At 37.0% G+C, this 8,250-nt stretch overlaps 1 pseudogene; it reads right to left on the reverse strand.

The window, feature by feature from the left end:
• Window positions 1–1,582: 1,582 nt before the first annotated feature.
• LOC128213833 (uncharacterized) lies at window positions 1,583–4,554 on the reverse strand (annotated as a pseudogene).
• Window positions 4,555–8,250: the final 3,696 nt, after the last annotated feature.

The raw sequence follows: 8,250 nt of genomic DNA on the forward strand, positions 1-8,250 counted from the left end.
ACAATGAGTTACAGCAAAGTTTTTGAAAAGTTTGAAAAAGTGTTTTTCTATCTGAACATATTGTAAATATCATTGGTCACTCATATTTTTACTGTTGTCCTGACATCAATTTGTTTTACACAATTCTTCCTTTTAATGACCATTAATTCTGACCCAATTCTTACGGGTAATTAACCCTGATTTTGTTTTTTAGAGTTGTGCCCCGTTTTAGACTGAGAATTTTCAATAATCAAACTTTTACGTACCATCATTATCTATCGAAGGTATTCATTTGAAACCTGATATCTTTTTTCATTACTAAGATGTAAATGATAAAAAGGGTCAGATTATCCTAACATATTTATGGAGTTATAAAACGTTCAAAGAAAATTAACCTTTTTCAAAGTCATATAACTCATATACTATCCAAGATATTCAACTAAAACTTGGAAGATATATTCACTGCTACCACTTCTATCTTACTGTAACGCCTCATTTCTGTATATTGCTTATCAAATTTTTGGAATACAATAAAAAAAAAGTATCAACGATAACATGGCATGCATATCACTCTTGGTATAACTCTATGTGCAATATTTTTCTGACTTAAGGTTTATCTCAAATATGACTTATGTTATACAAACCAGCATCTATTGTATACTACTTGTATCTAACACTGAGAACAGCTTGACGGGAACTTTTTGAAACGGGCTCTTATTCAGTATTTTGACTACGTTTTTTGCCAACCCTTCCTTTTAAAATCTTAATAATAGACTATAACGAAGTAAAAATGGGAGTTAGATTAATAAACATTGAAATGCAACAAGCATAAATAAAGAAGCATTTCTGTGTGTTCTCCTATAAAAATTGTTGCCATAGTAACTTCAATTTGTGTTTCTTGGAGAAACTGACTATTAAGTTTTAGGCAACTGAAACGAATATGAATACATTAATAACCAAACTATTTTTATGTTTACATTTTAATTGTAAATGAGGTGTAAATTGTTGATAAATTAATTTGAGCGGCGAGCGAGCTAGGAAAAATTGTCTAAGCACAAGGAAATTAAGTTGACAGCTTGTTACCATGACGGCTGCAGGAGACTTTGTTCACAAATGTTCACAAATATTTTAACAGTGAAGATCTTATCAGAACTTTTTCATTTTATCGAAGTCAATTCCAAAACTTGGAAAGCAACATGTTGTTCTGTTATTCATTTTGGCTTGCTATTCTGAAATAAATTTGATTGAAAAAAGGCTTTCTTGTGTTGCCATGTATATGTAAGGCGGTATAGTTGAATTAACATAAAAAGAAGCGAAGTCAGATGGTCAGCACGCTCAGCGTATACGTGTCTACTGCTTCAAGGTGGAATAAATACAGGTCCCAAACAGCTGTACAATTGAAGAAATACGACACGTATACATTTATGACATGGATGTTGCTGACATGCATTGTCCCATGACGTAAACGTTATGCAGACTGTCTACCAGGAACTTTTTTAATTAACGAATTACGTCCTCTTCCTAAACATCAGACTAAGATACTGTCACAGACAAAATGTTTCTATGTAAGAGCATGCATGCAGGTTTGTCTTTGTTTACAAAATCAGATATTCAGATCAGTATCAATGTTGGCTCTCAAGCGCCTGTATAATACAACAGCTTCATCCGCGTTGAATGGCGGAACCAGATTGTTTTCACGCATAATGTTGATACATATGTCATACACATTAGCATGACAGCATATCGATGAACGAGGTTCCACCTCGGCAAGACAGGCATCAATGTCCCTTCCAGAGACTGGACACAAATAATCTCTCGTATTCCATAAACTTGGATGGTTGAACATTTGTCTAGGCTGGCCAGACGGGGAGTTGCTGTTCGATGATGGTCTGATGGTATGATTGTCCCACATTGATACTGCTAAATCAAGTTCCGCCTAAAAATAGAAAAGATGATCACCTGATAAACGCAAATAGAGATTGTTTCTACATGTATATGTCGCTGTGCTTTGTACACACCCATATGGCAAAATCATCGATTCTGGCACAATGCACACATCAAACTGTTATTTCCAATCTCTCTCTCTCTCTCTCTCTCTCCCTCCCTCCCTCCCTCTCTCTCTCTCTCTCTCTCTCTCTCTCTCTCCCTCCCTCCCTCCCTCCCTCCCTCCCTCTCTCTCTCTCTCTCTCTCTCTCTCTCTCTCTCTCTCTCTCTCTCTCGTCCGCTAATGCAAAATTAACAGCTTACTCCACCAACCATACGATATCATGATCTTTGATGGCGAGGAAAGTGGAACTCGAACCCACGACCTTCGATCTAGAAGCGAGATTACGTACCACTACGCTAAAACAGTCGGTAGAACTTCATAAAGTGGCAGCAAATAAGGGATTTGTAACGTCGTTTTTTACGTTTCAGCCGACACGTTCCCTAAGTATTTTTTCGTTTAAATGTAAAACTGCATAAAGAGCTACTTTATGTTCAAGGTATGTCTTTATCCTTGCACAATTTCGCCTATTTGCTAAACAGTACAATACTAATAATAGCTGGCATTCTGTTTGCTTGATATGAACATTTCTGGCACGAGGATGCGTGCCCAACAGTAACAGCAGTTACGATGCTTGTCAAGTAAAGTCCGTTGGACACACATTCGAGTGTCAGAAATGTCCATATGAAGCAAAACGAGTGCGAGAAATATGTTCTCAAGTGATTTTATAATGATAATAAAAACCAACCGTTTAAAAATGTTTTGGAAGACTGCACTACACAATACCAATCGAACTAAAACGTTCTTTTTGCCTTAGACTGTACGTACGTTTATTTACAAAAAAAAACATGAACGAAATACTCCCGAGTACACTTACTTGTATCAATGCCATAAAGCAAAACCTCACGAGGTGCTTATCCAACTCGTTCCCAGAGAAAACCTGGTCTTCTGTAGACCCTTGAATAAATCCATCCAATACTGTATGTGCTGCCTTCGCAGATACCCCCACCAACATTCAATTCGTTGATTTTGTGTACTTGCTCCAGAAATGTAAGCCATGTCGTTCCTTCTAAAATTCCGTTGCATTTCTCGAACCAACACATTTTCAGTCCCAAAATCACCCCTGACCATATATGCAGTGCCTCCGTGTTTCTCTACGGTTTCCAGGAAGTAGCCAGCGACTACACGGGGATTGTTGTTTGTCTTGTAAACATTTAACCACAAAATCTTCCTGCTGAAACCACATATACAGCCGTGTATGCACAGTCCATACGGTTTTAGTTTATCATATCCATCAATATGCCATAAATAATTTGGTCCAGATGAGAAGCAAGACCGTCTTGTAAAGCGCCTGGCAGTCCGATGCTGAACACCTGAAGAGTGCAAAATTATATCATACATGTTATCAACAATCTTGCAAAGGATATTTACTATAAATATTGTCTTTACAAGTTTGAACGTATACAATGTACCGAGGCGCAAAGGTCGTATTGCAAAATAAGGACACTGTTTGGTTTTGGGATTTCGGAAATTGAATTGCATTTGGATGCTTGTAAACATGATGATAATGAACTGGCATATGCAAGTAATACAAGATGGATCCATCGGTTTAATTATGGATGGGAGGGCGTCAAGAATCATGGCCCGCCGGATCGCCATTTCACCTCAAATTTTATATCGTGTCAATCTTAAATGTTTGTGCTGTCTCTTTACATATTTCCATTGTGAGACAAAGTGGATTTGTGCCTTGATATACGCATTGATCAACCTAAATAAATCACATGCTATAAACTGTTCAGTTTTTTGTATTGAACGTCTGGTTTGTGCATATGTTATATTATTTGATATCGACTGTTCCAATTCCACTTTACTTTACTTTTATTTTTAAACATTATCAAATAATTGTGGTTAGGTTAGGGAATAATGTATGTTAAAGCATTCAGACATACAAAAGATGGACCACGGATAGTCAATAGCTAAATGCACCAAGAGGGGTCATTAAAAGGCATGTCCGGAAATATGCCGGACAAATAGCTTGCAGGACAAACGTTGCCAGTATGGTTTCTACTGTTGTGTGACAACTGATATCCATGACTACAGGTGGACCTCCGTGAACCACCAGTCTTCGTAACACAGTGTTATTACTGAGTCACACCAATGACTGCCGTTTGAGAAATCCGGGGTATCCGTAGTACCGTACTATCACCGGTAAAAACCAGGCTATCACACTCAATACTAAAACTAAAGTACAAAAGTCTATCACGGCAAGGGATTATCAACGCGGACTGAACTCCTATGATGTCCGTTACTATCAATAACTTTCCATGGTGTCACTGGGCTAAACCAATTTCAATGATGAGGGCATCTTTCAGCATTATTGCAACTAAATAATATGGATAAACACTTATGAAACCTTTAAATGACGGTATATATGCCACTTTGTGTAGCACAGAATGTTAGTTTTACAATTTCAACTACAGTCGATATAATGGATTATTCTCGCCAGTCCGTAATACGTACCTATAGGGTCGCATATACGGAGGATGGTGGCCACATCGTGTGTCCGTACGCTCAATCCATTCGCTACGCATCGTTGACGCATGATTCTGTAGCCATGATTGCGTCCAGAATTCTCGATCGAGTTGACAACGAAGTCAACAACAGAACGAGCGTCACTGTACACTCTTCGTCGCAACGTCAACGATCTAACTATTCTGTGAAAATGACGTAAACTGATTTGAATTTCATGGCTTTCCCTCAAAACGATGACAATATTAGAATAAGAAAGGCCTTCTTGAAAGTAACTTGATATAAGGCTATCCCTGTCTTCGTCCATATTATTCACGTTTGTTGACTACAAATGGCGTTTTAGTATCAGGGGTACTAACCGTGTTATTACCATAAATATGCAAAGATGGAACGGATGTTTTGATTGGCTAAACTAAGTTGTGGCCACAATTTAGCAAGTTGTGGCCTCAAGACTTGAAGTTACTAATTTGTGGCCACAAGTTACTAATTTGTGGCCACAAGTTACTTAGTTGTGGCCACAATTTAGCAAGTTGTGGCCACAAGTTACTAAGTTGTGGCCTCAATTTACTAAGTTGTGGCCACAAGTTACTAAGTTGTGGCCTCAATTTACTAAGTCGTGGCCTCAAGTTAGTAAGTTGTGGCCTCAATTTACTAAGTCGTGGCCTCAAGTTACTAAGTTGTGGCCACAATTTACTAAGTTGTGGCCACAATATAAGTTAAGTATTGCGGATGTCACCTCTGTGCCACCGTAGAAATGTGCATACCAACTTTCTTGATGTTAGGGTAAAAACATTTCCCTTATTGCGTTTTAAGATAAATCTAACTCAAATTCCTGGCGTTGTTGTTATCGTGCCACTATCTGGATATTGACAATATTTTTTCTCTTTTTACTTCTATTTTACTAAGACGGATCAGCTACTGATCAATGGCACTGGAAATCTGCATATCTACTTTCATGATGCTATGGTCAAAACATGTTCTTATTTCGTTTTAAGATCAACCTAACTAAAATTCCTGGCGTTGTGGTTATCGTGCCACTATCCGGTTATGAAAAATATGGCAGTAGGTGAATGTGAGCCATGTCTACGTCATCCAATGACGCGACCGCAACGTCATACCTGTGAATTTGTAGCAGCCAAATCTTAGGAAGTATTGAAAGTAAACAAACTGAAATACAAGGTCGCCACCTGATACGAGATTGATAGAACAGGTTCAATATAATTAAGCACAAACAGATTTATTTTTTTCATATCAAAACGAAGAAATTGAAAGTGGAAATGCTATATGCTATAGCCTTACCCGTGTAAACTTTTTATGGTTTTGAAGGCCAAGCAACCTATCAGAATAAAATTAACGTTTAAACCTCACAAAAACTGAAAACCTGGTACTTTTACGGCAAAAACGACTCTCAAACAAACTAACGCGCAATGCATTTTACAAAAAATGTTGTTTAGGCAAAACTTTAGGAAGTTTGATCCACCGCTGTTTGTAATCTGCGTTTGACTTAATATTGCTTTTCTATGGATTACAACCCCACAATTTTCGACATTGTTTTCGGTCTTTTCTAAAATCATTTTCGTTTATTTAAGTGTGTTTCTGCGTACTTGATTCTGGTATTGAATCCGTGCTTGCCTTGTTTTATTCTGTTTTATCTTGAAAATCTTTTCTTTCTTGTTATCAGTCGAGATTTTCTTCTGTGTTGACTTATTTTTTTTCTTAGTCTTCATTTAAGACTTTCTAATATGATTGTAGTTTTCACCAGATTCTTCTGTGATAGACACACTTTAGTTTTGAGGAGCCATTTTGCTTTGGCTTACACTTACGACAGATAAATTCAGAATGAGCCAAAACTTATAAAACTCTGATCAGCATTGGAATGCTTCTTATCTTTGAGTATCAAATGCATTTTTGCAATTATTTGGTCTCTCTGTAGATCTCCTGTATTGATCTGGCATTTAAAACAAATGGTTTCGACAATGTATATTTAAAAATCTCTTAAATGAACGTAGGAAAAGTTGCATACTGTTTTTCTTAATCTTAAGATCTATTAGCACAATAAAGTACTAGTAAACAATTTTCACAAGATGTATATCAGTAGTATTTTTCTGATTTCACTTGAAAAATAGTAATGATTATCTTGTTAATATGAGAAAAGTATATTTCTTAATTACAGTCGAAACCCTTTGGCTCGGACTTGCTCGGCTCGAACTCCTCTTTAACTCGTACTTGATTTAGAAGACCGATTTCTTTAAACTGAAGGTTAACAATCCCGCTTGGCTCGAATTTTCCGTCGCTCGAAGTATTTTCGCCGGTCCCTGGGAGTTCGAGCCAACGGGGTTCGACTGTATTTGTAAAGATAAATTAATAACGACAACCTTGTTGTTTACAGCAATATTCGTCATAAGACTTCGTCACAATACTTGAAAAATTCACTCCGTTATAACTCCGAAACTGGGACTTTTGGTTAAGTTATTTTGCTATATTTTTTATACCTTCTTTTGCATAATTGAATGTTATGATCAACCTCAAATACTATGAATATTTCAATGTAATTAGTCTGCATGAGGGCTCTCAACGGAAGCTCTGAACTTTTGTTGGGGATGATGAATTACACTGATAAAACGTTACCAATGTTTCCATAAATATTTTCAACACCGCTATAGGCCGGCGCCTAGGGGTGGCCATGCCATAATACAACCAACAGGCACGGGCGACCATATTAATTCTTAAACCACTGTAAATAAAAGGAAGTAGCAGTACGGATTTTTTAGCATTACCAACCAAAAACCTGTTAAAAACCTAGTCGATGGTAGTCATTGATGGAAATATAGGCACATCACCGCATTTTTTAGAATCACATCCTCCGTAGCAAAAAAAACTCATCACATGGAGCATGTTTAACGGTTATATATATATATACACCTAAGTAAGTTCAAAATGAGCCGTGAAGTATGGTCGCATATAACGTCCGTTGGATATCCTAATAGCTTTCGCGAATTGTTTCTTGTTAACCACTTAACTTTCGCGATAGTTATCTAGCTATCTTGTTAATATTTGCGACACTTTTTTGGCAAGAAAAATATTATAAGACTTAAACAGGCTTGAAAGTGTCCAGAACTGCCACATTTTAGCTATACAGGAAACACAAACACTAACAGGTAAACAAGTTATGGTTTGCAAATTCCACTTTATAAGTAACACAATAACTGGTTAACTAGATGATATTTGTGTTGACACTTATCTATAAATGCACTTTTGGTTTCTAGCAGTAACTGGTTATCTAGTTATGGTTTGCGAATTCCACTTAATAAGTAGCATAATAACTTGGTAACTAGATAAGATTCGTGTCAAACATGATTCCACCCATAGATGATTTAAAAGGCCTCGACACGGTACTTATAAAACTGAGCGTATCGATAATTCAAGTAAGGGCAAATTACATTCATTCGGAGGTTACTTTCCAGTCTCAAGTGCCTTTTTTCTGTGTATTTACACATGACAGTGAATCAAAGCAAAGCATTATTATACCATTTGAGACCAGCGGTTACTTTTCCTTCTTTTATACACTTAAGCTGGATGTTTTGTGCTTTCAAAAACAGGCTGAACATGCTGGATCTACTCGATCCATTTTTAGTCTATCTGCGCATGCGCGCAGGTAGGCTTAAGACCACAAACTCCAAATAACTACTTCTATTCATGTCGTTTTAATTCATTTTTTTGTCTCAATGCGCTCTATATTTAGCAGAATGACGTCGAAA

This window comes from Mya arenaria, chromosome 2 (genome assembly GCF_026914265.1).
Source record: "Mya arenaria isolate MELC-2E11 chromosome 2, ASM2691426v1".
NCBI lineage: Eukaryota > Metazoa > Mollusca > Bivalvia > Myida > Myidae > Mya > Mya arenaria.